At 37.1% G+C, this 20,457-nt stretch overlaps 1 long non-coding RNA gene across 6 annotated transcripts in view; it reads left to right on the plus strand.

The window, feature by feature from the left end:
• LOC105480808 (uncharacterized) overlaps positions 1-20,457 on the plus strand; it is a 694,030-nt gene that overhangs the window by 36,370 nt on the left and 637,203 nt on the right. For all 6 annotated transcript variants that reach the window (XR_011624484.1, XR_011624483.1, XR_011624482.1 and 3 more), the window contains one exon: positions 8,997-9,133. This is a non-coding gene — a long non-coding RNA (uncharacterized lncRNA). The remainder of the gene's footprint in view (positions 1-8,996; positions 9,134-20,457) is intronic.

Raw genomic sequence — 20,457 nt, forward strand, 5'->3', positions numbered from 1 at the left:
TTTACTTTAGTAATCTCTAGTAAGGCAAAATCTTCCTGGATTTTCATTATCACCCCCATTTTTGTCATCTGTACAGCAGTCTGTACATTGCCAACATCTCGTTGTTAGGATCCCAAAGCTTCCTGTATCCTCTGGACCTGCGCTGTTGATCAATAAAGTGTCCTGTGTCTCCTCTCTTCTTTGCATCATGTTCTTTTCTAATTGTGATCGAAACCTGTGTATTCTGTGAGTTCAATGCTCTTAAAAAAAGACTGTATTTTCCTCTTGCCTCCTGCTCAATGTACCTCAAGTAGATGATAGGATTTGTATACTCATTCTGTATTACCTCTTCTAGACCAGAACCCTGTCTTTCTTATAAAAACCCCTGCTCCTTCTGGAAATGCATAATCTCTTTTCCCCATAATCTCCCTACCTTATTGCACTTTCTTTCTTATGACTTCAATGCCTATTATCATGCTTGGCAAATCCAGTTACTATCCTTCAACATCTGCTCTCTTAATTCCTTGAACTTTTAATGATCTTTTTCCTTTACTTTACCAGCATAGTTTTTAATGTTTAGCGTAGTTTAATTCTAAATTTTCCTTAATTTCTGTTTTTATAATATTTTGTTATGAACACACATGATTTGGAAATATTTGTGAATAAACGCACATATTCCCATCACCTAAATTCTACCATTAAGATTTTATTCTACTTGCTTACCACACAGCTATTCGCCTACCCATTGCTCTATCTATGCATTAAGCCATCATATTCTTTTTTGGATAAATTTCAAAATAAATTGCAGATTTCAGTATATTTCTCTCTATATATTTCATCATGCATATCATTAACTATAGTTCAATATTCATTTACATGTTTATCTATTTATTTATTTTTTTAGATAGAGTGTCGCTCTATGGCCCAGGCTGGAGTGCAGTGGCACAATTTTGACTCACTGCAACCTCTGCCCGCTGGGTTCAAGCAATTCTCTTGCCTTAGCCTACCTAGTAGCTGGGATTACAGGTGTATGCTACCATGCCCAGCTAAGTTTTGTACTTTTAGTAGAGATGGGGTTTTGCCATGTTGACCAACTTGGTCTTGAACTCCTGACCTCAAGTGATCTGCCCACCTCAGCCTCCCAAAGTGGTGGGATTATTGGCATGAGCCACCGCACCTGGCCACAATTTAAAAATTATATGCAATGAAATGCCCAACTCTTAAGTGTGTCTTCACTGAATTTTGACAAATGCATATTGCTGTGTAATCCAAATCCAAATCAAGATATGGAATGTTATCATGATCCCATAACGTTTCCTCATGCCCTGTCCCACTCAATTCATTACACTTCCAGAAGCAAGTATTATTCTGATTTTTTAGTTCTATAGCTTTGCATTTGCTAGAATTTCATATGAATGAAATCAGATAGGTCTTTCCTTCTTGAACTGATATTGCTATGTTTTAAAATTAATTTTATTTAAATAAACTTTTTATTTCAAAACACTTTTAGATTTACAGAAATATTGCAAAGATAGTACAGAGTTCTCATATACACCTCACCCAGTTTTTCCTATTGTTAACATTTTATATTACTGTGGTACATTTGTTACAACTAAGGAACCAACATCAGTACATTACTGTTAACAGATTTCTACACTTTATTTGCATTTTGATAGTTTTGAAAAAATAATGTCCTTTGTCTGTTCCAGGATCCCATCCAAGGTATCACTTTACATGTCTCTTTGGCTTCGTCTGGTTTGTGAGAGTTTCTCAGTCTCCTAATTTTTAATAACTTTAATAGCTTTGAGGTCAGTCAGGTTTTTTTTTGTTGTTGTTGTTTGTAGCATATCCCTTAGTTTGGGTTTGAAGTATTTTTTTTCCATGATTAACATTCAGGAAGGAAAGAAGATCACAGAGATGAAGTGCCATTCTTCTTGTATCATATTAAGATCTGACTGAGGTAGCACTTGTCAGGATCTCCAGTGTAAATTTACCTTTTCTTCCTTTCCATACTGTTGTTCTTTGTAAGCAAGTCACTAAGTGCAGCCTACACTTAAAGGGTGGAGAGTTAAGCTCCTTGATGGGGCAGTGTCTACATAAGTTATTTGAAATTCTGTATGGGAGATCCACTTCTTTTATGGAAAATTTATTTTTCCTTTACCAAATATTAAAAAATTATTAATTTCTGTTATATTATGAGGTAACGGCAAAATGATCTCTACTTCTTGCAAATTATGGCTTCAGTAAGGGTTCAAAAATATGATTAATTTTTGTAAATGTTTTAAGGGCATTTGAAAAGATTATACATGCTTTGTTTCTTAGATATAAGAAACTTATTGTTACTGAAGTATTTTATGAGCTTTTGCAATATTTGATTACTTGATATGTCATTTTAAATTAAGTATATGAAGTCTCAACATTATTATAATGTTTATGAGTGCTTATATTTTTAGTGTTTATTCATTTATATATCTTTACTTTGTGTTATTAGGAGCATAAATTTTCTTTTTCCTGTTTGTTTGCTTTTTGGGTGTAATGTAATTTCTACTAAAATGAAACAGCTTGCTCTAGTTCATTTAATACCTTCTGCCTTGAATTCTATATCTAATATTTGTTTTACCATACTTGCTTTCATTTTGTTTGCACTTATAGGTATACCTTTGTGCATACCTTGTAGTCAACCTTTTTTTCCTTTTATATAGCATATAGCTATATAAAACTTAATTATATATATATTTTCTTATTGGAAGAATATAATTTGGTTACATATATAGTGATTCCTGACACATATAGGGTTATTACTTCCTTCATACTTAATGCTTCTGTTTACCTATATTTCCTTTTCTTCTTATATTTTACTAAGTAAATTTTTTCCTTATTGTTATTTTATTGTTTTAGATCACATTAATTTTAGTAGTTCCTCTTACATTTTAATGAATACATTTTAACCTAGTTTTCTAAAACTTTAAAAGTGATTAATACTTATATCTTTCTGAAAACAAGATATAAATATTCTACTACTTTTCTTTTCTTGACATTCTGTATTTTTTTCTTTTTTTTTTTTTGCAATCATGTCTTCAATTTCCAGTACAATATTGATTACCTTTTAAGATAGTGCTTTGTTCTTTTACTTATAAAATATCTTAAGTGTCAAAGTCTGTTTTCTTTTAATTATCTTATGTTGCTTATATAATGCCTATTTCCTCTAAAGTCAGTTTTAATGTTTATTTTTATCTTTCTCTTTCATGTTCTTGTTGTCCTCAGATGTCTGGAGTTTGTTTTTTTTTCAAATTTATACATAAAAGACAAAGTTGATTAAAAGACTAGATGGCACGTGAGTCCTCCACAGTTTTGTTTGCTTGTTTAAGAAACAGGACTGTCACAGGATTGGGAGGACTACCTACCAGCTAACTCTTTGTAAATAATGTGTACAGGGGATAGGTTATCTTCTTAGGATGCATGGAGGGTGGGTACCAATCTCATGCTCTCTACTTTTGTCAAATTAAGGATGGCTTTGTTCTGAGTATAGAATAATTTATTGTGGTAACAATATAACAATCGCAATAGTAAACACTTGTTGGGTGTTTCATATAAATTAACTAATACTCTCACAATTCTGTGAGGTGGAGACTATTATTTGATATAACAGATAAGAAGACATGTACCAAGGGCTTTAATTCACTTGTTCTACCTTATGCATTTAATGTGCTAAGGCTGTATAACTATAAATATGAATACCACTAGTCATTCAGGCTCCAGAGGCCATCCTCTTAACTACTGTAATTCTTGCTGCCTTTTACTTGAGGAGGAAAAAAAAATTCATTTCAGTTTTGCACCGAGCTGCCTTTTCCCCTCTGTATGTCTGCACTTAGCTCATTTCTGCTTCATTTCTAGGCCCTATGATTAGGACAGGAAAAATCCTTTTTCAATTCCTCTCCTGTGTGTCCGTCTCTACTCTTGCTACTATTGTCAGATCTCTCGCTTTGTTTAGAGTAGTGACATGTAATCAAATTTTCTGCTATAATAGAAATGTTCTGTGGCTGTTCTGTCCAATACGGAAGCCACTAGCCACTCGTGTGTTACCATATTGGACAGCCTAGGTTTAGAGAACTGTTTTCCGCTGTGTTCTATCTGGGATGCATGTGACAATCAGCCTGTCTGTACACACGGATGTTGGCTGGAAACTGGCCCACTCGTTAATTACCCTGAGGGCTGCTCCATATCCTGCTGCTCCTTCCAGTTCTTATTGACTCTAACCTTGGAGTTTTGTTGTATCACCACTGGGAAAAGTGGCTCTGCAGTGCCCCTCTCTTTTGTTTCTCTTTGATTGTCTCTCTTACTTGGACTATTCTGTCCATCTTATTCTATTTGCTCTCAGCTTTTCAGAAATTTCTTCAAAGTTTGGCTCACTGATGAAATGATTTTCTATTTTCCAGAGTTTGATAGTGTTTAAAAAAATATGTGTGTTTTGGTATTTCCCTAAGATTTTGGGAAGGAAATAAAGGCATGTACATGTGATTATTTTATGATCTTGAGTCAGAGAGTTAATGTGCTTTCAATGATTTTACATAATATGTAATGTAATGGATGAACAACTATAACAAAAGTGCTTTCTCTTTTCTGGAGCCGCTAAGAAATTATTGTTCTTATTTAATATTTCAGAGTAGAAGAAATGGTCTTTGTACCATGGGTAACTGTAAGCTATTTGGACCTCTTTTAGATGAATATAAGCAAGGACATTTTAATTTATATAATCTTTGCTCATTTTTAAATAATAGATAGTCCTCTTTTCCTCTCTCCCTTTATCCTTCACCTCTTCCTGTTTCCTTTCTCTGGCTGGTGCAGATAAGAAGTTCAAGTATATTGGTGAGCAAACTTTCTCTTATCAGTTTTTTTTTTTTTTTTGGTTTATATAAACATTGTAGCATTTGTGAAGACTTATTACCATTTCATTTTATTTTATTTTTTGGCTTATTCACAATGAGGCTATTGGTCACTCAAATAAAGGATGTGTTTCTGGAGGGACAGCAATAATATTTCTGAATTGCAATAGGAAGTTAAGAGGCTGCACAGCAGATGATATCATAATGCCTCCTACTCATACAACATTCTGATATGGGGATATGTGATGTTCATGATGTTTCAAACATTTATTAAGTTTGGAGAGTGTCATGATCATACTGTTCTTGGAGTGGGTGCAAGAGAGTAATTTTACTTTTGAATCATAGTGTAACAATGAAGCCTTTTAAAGACAAGGCATGAGAATAGTAGGTGCTATTTTGGCTCTGAACAAAAATATTCCAGTGAACTCTATCTGCTTCCATCACGAAGGCACCTGGTGAGAAACACCTGCTGCTCCCCTCTTCTATCATTAAGGAACTTGATGTCAGGAAATAAAACTCTTCCACTGACATGTTCTGAAAAGAGAGGTTACAAAATGTTATATGTTGAGAAGACTTTGATTTTGAGATGATAGCTTAGATCCACTGTGCTTTTCCTCCTCAGGATAAGTGTGTCAATATTTTTAATGACATTGGTCATGGATATTATTTTATAGGATCTCCTGTCAGCAACAGACATTATTAATATTTTGGTCAATATTCTTTCAAAATATTTTCCATGCTGTATGTAAGTATATATATACTTTTATAATACTATAATCATACCAAACATACTAATTTAGGACATGTAAATTCATGTACATTTCTTCATGTTGTTAAATATTCTTCTGCAACATCATTTTATTTTATTTTTTTTGAGATGATGTCTCGCTTTGTCACCCAGGCAGGATTGCAGTGGCACTACCTTGGCTCACTGCAACCTCTGCCTTCCGTGTTCAAGTGATTCTCCTGTCTCAGCCTCCTGAGTAGCTGGGACTACAGGCACGTGCCACCATGCCCAGCTAATTTTTGGTAGTTTTAGTAGAGACAGGGTTTCACTATGTTGGCCAGGATAGTCTCGATCTCTTGACCTTGTGATCTGCTCAGCTAGGCCTCACAAAGTGCTGGGATTACAGGCATGAGCCACTGTGCCCGGCCAACGTAATTTTAAATGGCTACAGTGTTCTAATGAATAAATGTGCTGTGTTTAACATCTCATTATTAAACAATCACAAACAGTGCTGTGATGAACACATCTGGATAGTTATTTTTGACAATATCATTGATTATTTCCTTAGAGTGAGGTTTCTCAACCTGGCACTATTGGGGAAGGATGTTTATTGGCATTTGGGGAAGGATAATTATTTGTTGTAGAGGACCATCCTGTGCACTGCAGAGCGTTTAGCAACATCCCTGGCCTCTACCCACTAGATGTCAGAAGCATCCCTACCCTGGTGGTGACAGCCAAAACTGTCTCAAGACATTGCCAAATGTCCTTGGAAGCCAAAATCTTCCCCCATTGAGAACCAGTGCCACAGAGTAAATTATTTAAAAAAGAATTCTCACACAAATCATACGCACAGATTTAATTTAAAAAAAATCTATGTGGGTTTTATTTTCGCTTTAAATAAAGTAATAGAAAGTTATAAAGAGACAACTTTAAATTTGTGGAAAATGTTTTTCCTAAACCAAGGGTGTCCAATCTTTTGCTTCCCTGGGCCACATTGGAAGAAGAATTGTCTTTGGCCACACATAAAATCCGCTAACATTAACAATCACAAACAATCTTATAATGTTTTAAGAAAGTTTACCAATTTGTATTGGGTTGCATTCAAAGCTGTCCTGAGTCACATGCAGCCCACAGGCTGCAGGTTGGACAAACTTGCAAACCTTTCCTACCAAAGTTCTTAAGGTATAGTGTACCTGGTGATAAATACAGGTGGGGTCCTATTTTATTGTTAGCTACAGAAAAATCTTTCTTTAAGTGATAAAGCTCACAGATACGGAATGAGAGAAGACCCAGCTCTCAAACTGCTTATCTTTTTGACTACATAATATTTCATAATTTCAGATTCTGTAACCACATTACACATTTTTTTACACCTAATGTTTTCCTTTTCTAAGCAGTAAATAGACTGATTAAGTGTTTGGATTTGGAATCAGTCAAAGTAAGATTCTGATGTGATATCTTACCAGTTTCTAACTAGTTAATGCTGGGCTGCTTTAATCCTCAGTTTCTGTAACTGTAAGATGGGAATAAGGTCAACTATCCAGAGTGGTTGGAAAAATTAAAAGTCAACTGTTTTAAGGCTCTTGACAATGCTTAGCATCCAGAGAGCACTCACAATAGTACCCAACCCCTCCAAATTGAAAGAATAATAATAAATTTCCTCAAATTAATTTTGTGTCGCTACGCTCTCTAAGGAGGCATTTTAGCGGTAAAAGTTGTCTCAAAAGTTTTCACTGGTTGAGTAGATCAAGTTGTAATATTTTAGGGGTGTAACTCCTATAATTGTGTAAGAGACAGCACGATAGTTACTTCTTAATGAGTTATTTGGAACAGGAACCCATTGGATGTGGGAAAAAATACTAGAAATTTGATTTTCTATGTGTTTTAAATGTCATGTTTTAATTTCTATTTTTATATTGGTTAATATTAGTAAAATGTTGTGATGTATGTGACTTTGTGACTGCTTGCTCAGAATTTCTTTATTGCTGGTGTGTGAGAGCGACATCTGTTTTGGAGACCACTGACCGAAGGTAGTTTTTTTGTTGTCGTTTCTGTGATTTGGGAGAGAGAAAAGGAGTTGTAAATCTCACTGACTGTCAGAATCCCCACAATTCACTGTGTGTTTTTTCAACATTATTATGCTTAAAGTTTCATTATTCTTGCAGTTTACAATCACAGCAGAGGTATATTTTAAATGTTCCCACCCCAGTTGTTCTCTCAAGATTGACTGAAGAGGGGAGCAGGATGCAGCATTTGCCTAAGTCACAGATAGCACCTAGGAAGATTTTATTTCTCTCTGTTTTAGAAATGTAAAATAAAACACAAGATTCTTTCTCTTTTGAAAAATATAAGCTAGCTATCGAGTGACAACAATGGCCAAATTAACTCTCGTCCTAGTCCGTCTCTCCATTCCTCCTTTGAAATAAGAATACCTTGAAGAAATGGGGACATTCTGTGATGGAAGGCATATACTATGATACCAGGTTTTAGAAGCTGGTAGAAGAGAGTGGGTTGTGTGTGTGTGTGTATGTTTGTGCACACTTGGTCATGTTTTAATAGGGGACCCAGTATTCACTGTGTTCCTGGTGTCTGACAGGCTCTTTATACTGGACACTTACCATCCAATTTCACCTTCACACAGGCAAGCTAAGAGAGATGAGAATCTCCTGTCCTTCTCTTGTAAACATTTTTTGTCAAATAAAGAAAGAATAGGTGGGAAGGTAAGGTCCTATTGTATCCACATTGACTTCACCCCTGCCCCTGCTACCTTAGTGTTCCACTTCACAGACTTATTGCTATTTTATACTTCCAGAAATTTCTATGTACATAAGGAAAAAAATATGTATATACTCTTTTCACAAGTGAGAATCATAGCATGCAAATGGAAATCATGTGAGAGCTATTGCTATTCAAACTATTTTTCTTCATTTTGCAATACATTGGGATAATTTCCATATCAATATATATAGATTTACCTCATTCTTTCTAGATCCTCATGACATTCCACTGCATGGATTTACTATAATTAATTTAGCTACTTCCTTATTCAACACTGTAATATCATCTGTATGCATCTCTGAACACTTATCTAGGGTTAAATTTATAAAAATGGGAATTACTGTTTCAAAATGTATGCATGTTTAAAATTTAGATTCAACAACAAGAGTGCATCAATGTATCCTCCCATATGTGAGACATTTTTTTCTCAAATTCTCATATTGTTTAAATTTTAAGGTAAAAATAGCATTTAATTTTTGCCTTAATTTATTATTCTTGAATAATGAGTGAGATTGAGCATCTCTTTGTAAGCCTATTTGCATGTGCATCTCCTGGAAATAAGTGGTTTTGTAATCATTATCAAGAAGGCCCTTCCATTGTACTGGTTGCATCTCTGTTTTTGTTCTTAGGGTCGCTAAAGAAGCCAGAGTGGAGGCTGCAGGGAATATGGATTTAAATGAATTTTGGCTGTACCATCAAGCAGTCTGATCACTGAGGAAATATCAAAAGCTTCACCCGAGTGACTCATCACCCAAATTCAACAGAGGTAATAGAATAACTTACATTGCTCAACCTTTTGGCTATTTAGTTGGCTGTGTGAGATCAATGGTGCCCACGTTCTCTGCTGGATTTTGCTTTGGGAAAGAGATTTATTGGTTAGATCTCACATTACAATGCCGTCAGTGTCTTTGGGACCCGATTCCCAATACTCAGAAGCATAGAACAAAATTATTTAACATCTTGGCCTCAGGTAACAATATCTACTTCATTGAGTTGGATCAGGCATCACATTCTGTGGGGATATACTATTGTCCACTGCATGAGCTCTCCTTCATCTTGTTTCATTATTTTCTGAGACTTTGGTTTGTATTGGATAGTGAAAAGCTTGTGGCTAGAGATAAACCCAAGTGGCAATTTTAGGAGACATGTGAAATAAAAATGTGACTGGTCATGCATATGGATTATTAGATGTATAATGTATAATATAGCTTTCTATATGTAGTGTTACCTAGATTGGGCACATGTGCTATTATTATGCTTTTAAAATGTATTGCTTTTTTCATGAAGTTCAGATGGTCTGACTAGTTTATATTCTCTAAACATTTCTTGTTTTACTATTTCGTTAGCTTCTACTCTTAAAATTCACTGCATGGTCTCTACAGACAAGAAGCAAAGGTTCTGCACTGCTACAGCTTGCCGTTAAAAGACAGAGCATCCACATTTTCTCTCATTTTACTCTGAGACGGCCAGTCTGTTTTGTAGTCTCCCACACGCACTTTTCTTCTCTCAAAGACATTTCCAAGTTTAATATTATATTTTAAAAAAGTCTAGAATCATGCAGGCTTTAAAAGAAATACCAGGAATTGGCCGGGCGCGGTGGCTCAAGCCTGTAATCCCAGCACTTTGGGAGGCCAAGACGGGCGGATCACAAGGTCAGGAGATCGAGACCATCCTGGCTAACACGGCGAAACCCCGTCTCTACTAAAAACACAAAAAATTAGCCGGGCGAGGTGGCGGCGCCTGTGGTCCCAGCTACTCGGGAGGCTGAGGCAGGAGAATGGCGGGAACCCGGAAGGCGGAGCTTGCAGTGAGCCGAGATCCGGCCACTGCACTCCAGCCTGGGCGACAGAGCGAGACTCCGTCTCAAAAAAAAAAAAAAAAAAAAAAAAGAAATACCAGGAATTAAAAACAAGAAATAACTCCCATATAGAGCCATTTACCACATCTATCTAACAATTACAGCAATGCCTTAGCTAGTTAAATTATTGCAGAATTGCTAATATCATCTACTTTTCAAAAGCATTAAAGTAAAATTGTTTAGAAGTAATGTCATTTATTTAAAAAATTGGGCAGAATAAGGAATATATGTTTTTATATTGGTATAAGATGATTAAATATTTTTTATGGAAAATGAGACATTTCAAAGATTAATCTTAATAGGGAAGTCTTTTCCTATGTAAATATTTTATCATTTTACACTGTATAATAGTGGAGATTTTCTGATAATTTTTGGTTTTGAAAATTATGGGGTCTTAGAATTTATTCATTTGAAGATCTTTTAGCTTTTATTATGAGGGTACACTGACCAAAACAAATTATATGTCTCATGTTATTCTTCGTAGTGCATTTAGTCTGGTCAAATGGAATCATGTACCTCCGAAATAATAGTGAAAGAAAGCTATAAAAGAAGAAATTGCATGTAATTGTAGTAAAGGATAAGCGTTTACTGAATAGACAGAAAATACCAAAGATATACTTGCTCTCTGTGCCTGTGTAATCAGTGATGCGTTAGTAATATTATTTTGTATAAAAAGACTTTTTAAAATGTATTACATTTTTCTGTACTGAAGAGCATAAAATAATCGAGAGTGACCTGTAATTCTTGCCAGAAAGAGACTTTGACATTGGATAGGATCACTTTTACAGTCTGTTCATTTATCCAACAAGCATGTATTGAAGGTAGGTTTCTTGTATGGACACTGCTAGGTACAGAATTTGGGGTGTGTACATTAGTGGTAAAAAGTTCATGTTAGTGTATGTTAGTGGTGAAAAGATCAGTAATCATTGCACAGGGTATGGAGAGCAATCTTTTTTTTAACTTTTTAAAAATTATACTTTAAGTTCTGGGATATATGTACAGAATGTGCAGATTTGTTACAGAGGTATATACATGCCATGGTGGTTTGCTGCACCCATCAACCCGTCATCTACATTAGGTATTTCTCCTAATGCTATCCCTCCCCTAGCTCTCCCGCCCCATGACAGGCCCTGGTGTGTGATGTTCCCCTTCCTGTGTCTATGTGTTCTCATTGTTCAGCTACCACTTATTAATGAGAATACGTGGTGTTTGACAGTAAGTGATAATATAAAGAAGAATGAGAAGTAGTCATCAAAGGTAAAAATGATGTAGTAATCACTGCTGATTTTAGCAGGATGTTTACTAATTTCCCATCATTAGTGAAGGACTTGACGGTCCATTGTGAATATTATGTCATCCTCTCCTCCCAACATCCAACTGCCTCTTTTTCCTTATCTTATACCTACTGTGCAGCTTATAGATGGAAAGATGCTTTCCAAGATTTGTAATCCCTTTCTCTGTGCTAGGGTGAGCAGGTCTCAGCCAATCAGTGCAAGGAATTCCCTTGCCCCAGGCAATGGTTCAAGAATGGGACTTTGTGAATGTGAATGGGAAGAGATAATTCTCATGTGAATGGGAAGAGCCATTCACATCTGGACTACAGGCCATGAGAGGTTTTCTGAGAATGACTGGAAAAGCTCTCTCACTATTTTGGGAGAACTTTTTGAAGTGATCATTTTGTTCATTTCTTTGCTTTGGATGAAGAAGCTCCTTGTACCTGTGAGGCAAAGCAAGCCTGCTGACTCCACAGAAGGCTGAACAGAGGCAGAAAAAAAGAAAACAGTTCTTGAATCTGTGGCTTAGTCACTGAAATCAAACCCAGCCTGAAGACTCTCTTTTCTCTGGACTTTGAGATTAGTGGGCCAGTAATACACTTTTGTTGCTTATGCTAGTCTGAGTTATGTTTTCTCTTTTGTTCAACTAGTCTGAATTATACCCAGAAGTTATCTCTTCCATCTTCATAATGATTCTGTGAAATTGATGTTATTACTGTTATCATTTTAGAGGTAAGGAAACTGAAGTCTTAAGGTTAGATCACTTGTCCTGAACCACAGTGGCACAAAGCGGCACAAAGCCAGGACTTTACTTGCACAGTTCAATCCAACGACCACATTCCAAAGCACTGTATTCTACAGCTTCACATGCTTTGTTGATCCAGAGACAATGTCAGTCAACTTAAAAATGTAGAAAACTTACCACTATGGTGGAAGCATTTGATCTGGCCTGTAGTTAGAACTTAAATGAACAAGAGATGCAGCTGAATCAATAGCTTTAGAGTAGAGGAGGTAAAGTAGCTGAGGCTGGCATCTCATCTCTGTGTAGTTCCTTAAGGGGGTGATAGGAGATGGGACCCATAGGAAAGCTTGGGGGTCCCACAGAGTTTAGAAGACAAAGATTGAGATCAGAGAGGCATGGCAAAATTAGATGGAGGAGGTTAATAAAAGGAGGAGTCCCTGAATGGGAATGGTCAAACAATGGAGGAATCACAAACATTGAGGCTGGTGCCCACCTACCTGTAGTTTTTGAGATAATGGGATGGTGGGGTGAGGGATGGGTTACAAAAGAAAATGATCACCAGGATCTGCATACACTTAGGAGTTCAGTATCATCACAATCAGGGAAGAGCCATGTTTCAATGTAGGAGAGAAGGTAGAGGAAGTATTACCGGAAGGACTGAGTCAAAATGTGTGTATAAAGGTTCAAAAAAGCACAGTGAAGGATTGGTTACCAGGGGTATGGAGGATAGATGTGTGAGGATAACTATGCTGGGTTTGAGATGGCTAGTGGGCTGGAAGCATGTGCATTTTGGTCACTAGCGATTAAAACTGGGAATTGTGGGAAGGAAAGAGGCTGTTTCCAGCTTGAGCTTCTTCCCAGCTTACATTTACATACGTGGATTCCTTCACAATTCTGACTGCCAGTGCACCATGTCCTGCCGGCAGAAGGGAACTGAGGTGGCTATGGCAACCGGAAAAACCTCAAACTATTAATATTCACAAACATATGGAGGCTGCAATTCTTTAAAAACAGTAACATCAGCCGTGGCAGTGGCAATGGAAACAAACATAATTTGTAACTCTCACCTCTGGAGAAACACAGAGCTACATATATTATTTTTTAATAATCAGTCACAAATTAACTAATTGCTGCAGTCCTGAAACCCACTTTTCCCTGTAGCTTGTCATTATCTGCAGATGTCAAAACAAGTAAAATAAATGGACTAGATTTCCTGGAGATGTTTGTTGGTAATAACTGTTTGCCTGAAAAAAATTAAAAATTGTGTGTCTGGCAGCAAAAACTCCTTCATAGGTTATTACTTTAAAGTTTCTTTTTTATCTTTGAATAGCTGGTAGAGATTGTTAGACTCTACCTTCCTCCTTTTCTGAATCATCAAATTCAGTGGTCAGTTGAAGAATCACTGATTAAAATCCACTGTGGCGTTGCAATTAAAAATGCACATCCCTGGTTCCCCACCCTAGAGATGTGGATTCATTAAGTCTAGAGTAGGACCCAGGAATTGGTATTTTAAGTGAGCTCCCCAACGTAATTCTGATGGTGAGATGGTGAGAAACAAAGCTCTAGTCTTGGAGAGCTGGTGGCTGAAGATTACAATAGGGAGGTGTGCTTTTCTGTTTTGGAATTTGTTTTAGTTATTTTTCTAACCCCATTCTTTCTTCTTCATCATAAATCTTTGCTCCTAGAGGCAGAGTGTTATGATGGATAAGCTCATGAGGTCTGGATTGGAGTCCCTGGTATGGCATTTATAAAAGGTGAACCCTAGACTGAGACAGGTAAACTTATTCTGAGTCTCAGTTTCTCCATCTTTGAGATGGCCCTAAGAGTTTTCCTTAGAGCTCTAGGGATGATGTTTAGAGAGTATCTTATCCAACACCTAGTACATAATAAGTGCTTAAATAGTGCTATTATTATGACCTTGATTTCTCCTTGGCACTAACTTGTTACACCTGCCTCTGGGGTTGCCGGCACAGAAATGTTACCTTGTAGAGGATTACGTGTGTCATGCACACACTAGGGGAATTTTTCTGCTCTTTTACTCCCCCCTTTCCCTTTTCCTTAGGCTTAGAATGAAAACCCATTAGGGAGGACCTGAGCCTAATGATGAGGTGAAGAAAGGGAAGCGGTCCTCAAGAGAAAACAGCAGAGCAAGAGTATACCAACAATGAGATTCTCAGAAATCCCCAATCCTGTGCAGGGAACTAAATGAAGTATGGTGCTATCAGCATTTGTAGCGTCTGTTGGTGGCACTGAGTAGAGGAAGTGGATGCTATTATCTTTGTCATATCTGCCTTTTCTTCTTGAAAGTTGACAAGGTGAGGTTGGTTGGGGACAGAAGTTAGAGAAGGATTCCCTTGTTAACATTGTCTTGTCTGTGTTCTGTGTCCCCTCTGTGTACTATAGACACAGCGACCTGGTGAAATGGTGGAGAGAGAAAGAATGCTCAAAGTTCTGTGTGTACTGCTTGTGCATTCCACAAAACCTGTTACCCATCTGGTGTTTTGGCATGATAGAAGTTTCTGGTTTCAGAAATATCATTGAACAGGGGCTCCTGGATAGGGGTAGATATTTTAACTTTTGGCTTGCATCATGGATTCCATAAAGATAGAATTTCTTGGAAATTCTCTATATATTTCTTAATGCAGCAGTGCAAAAGGGCTTTAATAGTTTTGATATAGATTAAAAATTGGTGGCTTATGGGCAGAATTTCTCTTTCAAAATGTCTACTTCTTATCAGTACTATATTTAAAAAATGAAATTTCTCCAATGTAAACAAATAATCAAACAAAAGCAACCAAGAAATTTTGCCTTTAAATTCAAATTTCTGGCCTTTTTTTTTTTGAATAGTCCAAACACGTGACAATATTGGCTGAGGAGCAGGAATTGAATATACCAGCTTGTCATAGGCGCCAGCTGCTCATTATTTTCTTGCCTGGCCTTCAGAGACATTGGGAGCTCAGACTTGAGTACCAGCTCTAGACTCACACTGCCCTGGTATAAGTACTTGCTCTTCCAATTATCCTATATAACTCTGAGCAAGCTAGTTAATCTTTGTGTTAGTTTTTTGTCTGCAAAATAGGAATGATGTCTTAGTTTGGGCTGCTATAACAGAATAAAAAGGAAAAACCTTCCCCACAGCACTGTTGTTACATCTTAGAAGAAATAACCCAAGTACCATATCACTTATGCAATTCATATGTAAGTTTCTTCAATTGTCCTGCAATTATCTTATGTGATTTTTCTAAAGGAAGGGTCCAATGTTCACATGTTTGGATGAATTTTAACCTCTTTTAATCTAGAGAAGTCCCTCCATCTTTTTTTACACGTTAAAGTGAGGTATAGTTGACATAAAACTACATATTTTTAAGTGTATAATTTGAGAAGTTTAGACATGGATACATCGTGAAACTATCATCACAATCAAGGCAATGAATGTATATGTCACCCCCAAAGCTTCTTGGTTCCCCTTTGTAAACTTTCTCCGTTGCCCTCACTTTACTTTTCTCCTTCATCCTCCGTCAACCACTGATCTTTCTGTCACTAGAGATAATTTGAATTTTGTAGATTTTCATGTAAAGGGAATCATACAGTATGTACTATTTTGTGTCTGGCTTCTTTTCCTCAGTGTAACTATTTTGAGATTCCTCCATGTTTTGCGTGTGTCAATAGTTCATCGTTTTGTTGCTGCACAGCATTTCATCTTGTGGATATATCACAATATGTTTATCCATTTACCTGCTGATACCCGTCTGGGTTGTTTCCATGATTTGGCTTTACCAAATAAAGTTGCTGTGACTATTTGTGGGCATGTCTTTGTATAGACATTTGCTTTTTTTTGTCTTGAGTCTATTTCTAGATTGGAATGGCTGAATCATATAGTAGGTATATGTTTAACATTTTAAGAAACTGCAAAGCTGTTTTCCAAAGTGGTTGTAGCATTTTACATTTTTACCACCAGTGGAGAGAGTTCCAGTTCCTTCTTGCCAACATACTTGGTAAGGTACGTTTTTAAAAAAATTTAGCCATTATAATGGCTGTGCCTCAATCTTTCTTCTTTCTTTTTTTCTTGCTTACGTTCTTGCTTTCTTGCTTGCTTTATTTTTTTGGTGTATGTCTGTTTTTGGTTTTCATGACATTCACTTTTGAAGAGTTCAAGAAAGTTACCATGTAGAACAATTTGTATTCAGGAGTTTTTGAAGGTGTTTTAAAGTACATTTTATGGGCCCTTTTATTTTATAGTCTTTGGTAGGTAGTCAGTGACCACTTTGTGGATTCTCTGATTGTCAACTCCAGATGAAGATGGATACAAGGGAGGAGGCATCTGCCCATGCCATAATAGTGAGATTGTTTTATGAAAATTTATTCTGGAAAAATAATCAGTATTAAATCTTAAAAAAAAAAATTCTAATCCTATAAGAAAGCTCAAATTGGCCGGGTGTGGTGGCTCATGTCTATAATCCCAGCACTTTGGGAGGCTGAGGCGGGTGGATCACGAGGCCAGGAGATTGAGACCAGCCTGGCCAACATGGTGAAACCCCATCTCTACTAAAAATACAAAACTTAGCTGGACATGGTGATGCGTGCCTGTAATCCCAGCTACTCGGTCGGCTGAGGCAGGAGAATCGCTTCAACCAGGGAGTCGGAGGTGCAGTGAGTCTGTGCCCCCCCCCAAAAAAAAAGAAAACTCAAATTTCACCCAGCTTTGGACTTCAGTATAGAAGTGGAGTATCTGGAGTGGCATGCCAAATTGGGTTGAATTGCACTGTTATATGATACGCTTCACTCTCTTAAGCTAATATGGCAACAATTTCTGAGTAAAAATGGCTATTTCTGCTGTAAGACTTCTCTCTTCTTTCCAAGGAAATCAACTAAACAGAAAAACATTTCAAAGGGCTAGAGTTCCATTTGCTTTGTTTCTTACATTTTGGGCCCTGACTGGGAAAAAACAATGGCCTGTGAAATGTTTGACTCCATGAACATACCTTCCTTTTGACTAGTTCCCCCAGTAATGATGACCAGCTCTCTGGCACGGATGCCCTTTAGAAATATTTCCTTGTATGGTAGGATATTTGTAGATGAATTGATAATGATGAAAAGGACATTTGAATAATGCTCCCTCCCCGTTTTAAAAGCATACTTTGAGTCATAAAAGGAATTATAAAAGAAATACCTATCAGAAAACTAAGAAACCTTAAAACATGAATGAGAACTTCTTTTCTTGTTTCCTTTTTCCTTTTTCTTTTTTTAACATTATAAATTCACAGTTAAAGTGAACCCTTGAAACAAATTAGTAGATATTTGAGGTTTAATATTTAAAACCTGGTCTCCTGGGGCTCTCAAGGCCACCTAGGGTAAAGGTCACCTTATGTATTAGGGTTCTCCAGAGGGACAGAACTAACAGGACATTTGTGAAAGGGAGTTTATTAAGGAGAATTGGCTCACATGATCACAAGGTGAAGCCCCATGATAGGCCATCTGCAAGCCGAGGAAGAAAGAAGCCAGTAGTGGCTTGGTCGGAGTCCAAATGCCTCAAAAGTAAGGAAGCCAACAGTACAGCCTTCAGTCTGTTGGCAGAAGGCCCAAGAGCCTCTGGCAAACTACTGGTATAAGTCCAATAGCCCAAAGGCCAAAGAACCTGGAGTCTGATGTCTAAGGGTAGGAGGAATGGACAAAAAGCATGTACACGGAAGAAAGATGAAAGCCAGGAGACTCAGCAAGCCAGCTTCTTCCACCTTCTTCTGCATGCTTTGTTCTTGCCTCACTGGCAGCCAGTTGGATAGTGCCCACCCACATTGAGGGTGGGTCTGTCTCTCCCAGTCCGCTGACTCAAATGTCAGTCTCCTCTGGCAACACCCTCCCAGACATACCCAGAAACAATACTTTACCAGCTATCTAGGCATCCTTCCATCCAATCAAGTTGACACCATCTTATTTCTATTATATTCCATACTGCAATGAACCAGAAATCAGAAAAAGCTGTTTGGCTTATTGATACGGAATTTTAACAAGCTAGTCATCTTCACCTGCCTGGGATGGCCTTGACAACTGGAAAGTGTCAAATCTTTTCCGGATGCAGATGATCAGAGGAAAGCCTTAAACTCTGAGTAGTTGTATGACAAGAATAACCTCTTTCTATTGCAAGATGGATCAAATTTTCTAAATGGCAGTGGATCCTAATATTTCATAGCTAGAAAGGATATCAAATATCACAATAATAAAATATCTAATGGTTATTATTTTCTTCTGTATCAGGTGCTCTACTTTGCATGCCTTATTTTATTTCATTCTTTTCAGCAGCCGTTGCCCTTTGTACTATTATTTCCCCCATTTTAATGAGGAGTCTAAAACTAAAGAGGTGAAGGAAGTTGATTAAGGTTATATAACTCATTTTCCTAACACTTTCATCTTGCAATTACGGGTTGATTAGGTGCTTTCAAGGTCATTTGTAAGTAGCAATTTATTAGAAATTATTTTTGGGCATGGGATTTAGGAAGCAGAAATTTCTGATTGCCTGACCACAGTTGTTGGTTTTCAGACCTTTCACCGTTTAGTGTGCCTGCCGAGAAGTTTTTTTACCTATTGCAAAGGCTCCTAATAGATGGAGGCTCCAGAGCCCGGTTTGACTTTCCTGTGAGATACTTATTGACTGAGCCATGGAAAAATCTGTGTTGCTAAAGAAAAATTAAGTGATGTCTTGTGTGAATAAGTCTCCTGTTAGTTGCTGAAGTAGGGGCTTAATGCTTGTTAGTTTTTTTCACCCTGCTCTGTAGGTCATGTCTATGTTTAATGTAGTGGCAGGCAAGAAAAATGATAAAGAGAGAATGTGCAGGCAGAACAAATAATTTGTGAAACAACTTCCTCTAAGCATTAAAAATTGATTAAGATAAATTATATCAAGTGTCCTGCATTTAATATGAGAACTTCATTAAAGATAATAAAGCTTTGATTAGCTTTGCTGTGGAAGATAATGTTCTGTAGGCAAATGCAGGATGCCTCCTGGCCTTGGCTCATGTTGCTTTTAGATCTTGGTGATGGGTGCTTCTCTATTCCCCTTAATGTAAAAGTCCCATAGACTGTGATGGTTGTGAGAATTGGCACTCATAGATATGCTCAGGTTTCAAGAAGCTTCCAGTAATAGCAGTATCACAAAAAATAGCAATACCAAAAAAGCATTTTTGGTAAGTGAGTAATAGTAATAGCTTTTCTTTGTTCCAGGTTTTAGGCCATTACAACTCTGTAACTTGGTTATAAGGCAAATGATAATCCTTATTTGACAGGTAAGGAGTAAGAGCATTAGAGAAGTTAAGTAACATGGCCAAATAACTTTGCTACAATGTGCAGAGGTGCGACTAAACTCCAGGTCTGCCTGACCCCAAGTTCTGTTCCCTGAATGATTATGCTGTATTGTGCCTTCCACTTTACAATGCCTTGAATAAAACATAAATGGTACATTTACTTAAACATTTCTCCCTTTTAAACAGAAGTTTGTTCTAATTTTCTAAGTCATAATTAAGCTGTCATGTATATAGGAAATTACAAGTTTGAGATAAATTATAGGTGCAAACAACGGAAAATTAAAAATACATATTGCATTAGTAAGGATCTCAGCAGGAAAGAGATGGCATATTCCTATTAGGTAATTTGAGAAGAGTTTAATAAAGGGATTATTCTAAGAGTATGGGTGGGATCAATGTCTTAGTCTGCCAGGCTGCCATACGAAAATGCCAAAGACTGGGTGGCTTAAACAAAAGAAATTTATTTCTCGCAGTTCTGGAAGTTGGAACTCTGAGGTCAGGGTGCCAGCATGGCTAGATTCTTAATGAGGGCCACCTTCTGACTTGCAGATGGCTGCCTTCTTACTATATTCTCAAACAGCAAGAAGAGAAATGGGGGGAGACAGGGAGAATGAGAGAAAGAGAGAGTCAAGAGACAGAGTTGAGAGAGAAAAAAAGGGGGAGAGAGAGAGAGAGAAAGAGAAGGGAGGAGAAAAAAGAGAGAAGAGAGAGAGAAAGAGAAGAGAGGAGAAAAAAGAGAGAAGAGAGAGAGAAAGAGAAGAGAGGAGAAAGAAGACAGAAGAGGGGGAGAGAGAGAGAGAGAGAAAGAGAGAGAGAGAGAGAGATCTGGTGTTTCTTCTTTTAGGGGCAGTAATTCCCTAATGAAGATCCTACCCTCAAGACCTTTTCTAAACCTAATTATCCCCCAAAGGCCCCATTTCC

Source organism: Macaca nemestrina, chromosome 6 (assembly GCF_043159975.1).
Source record: "Macaca nemestrina isolate mMacNem1 chromosome 6, mMacNem.hap1, whole genome shotgun sequence".
In the NCBI taxonomy this organism is placed as follows: Eukaryota; Metazoa; Chordata; class Mammalia; order Primates; family Cercopithecidae; genus Macaca; species Macaca nemestrina.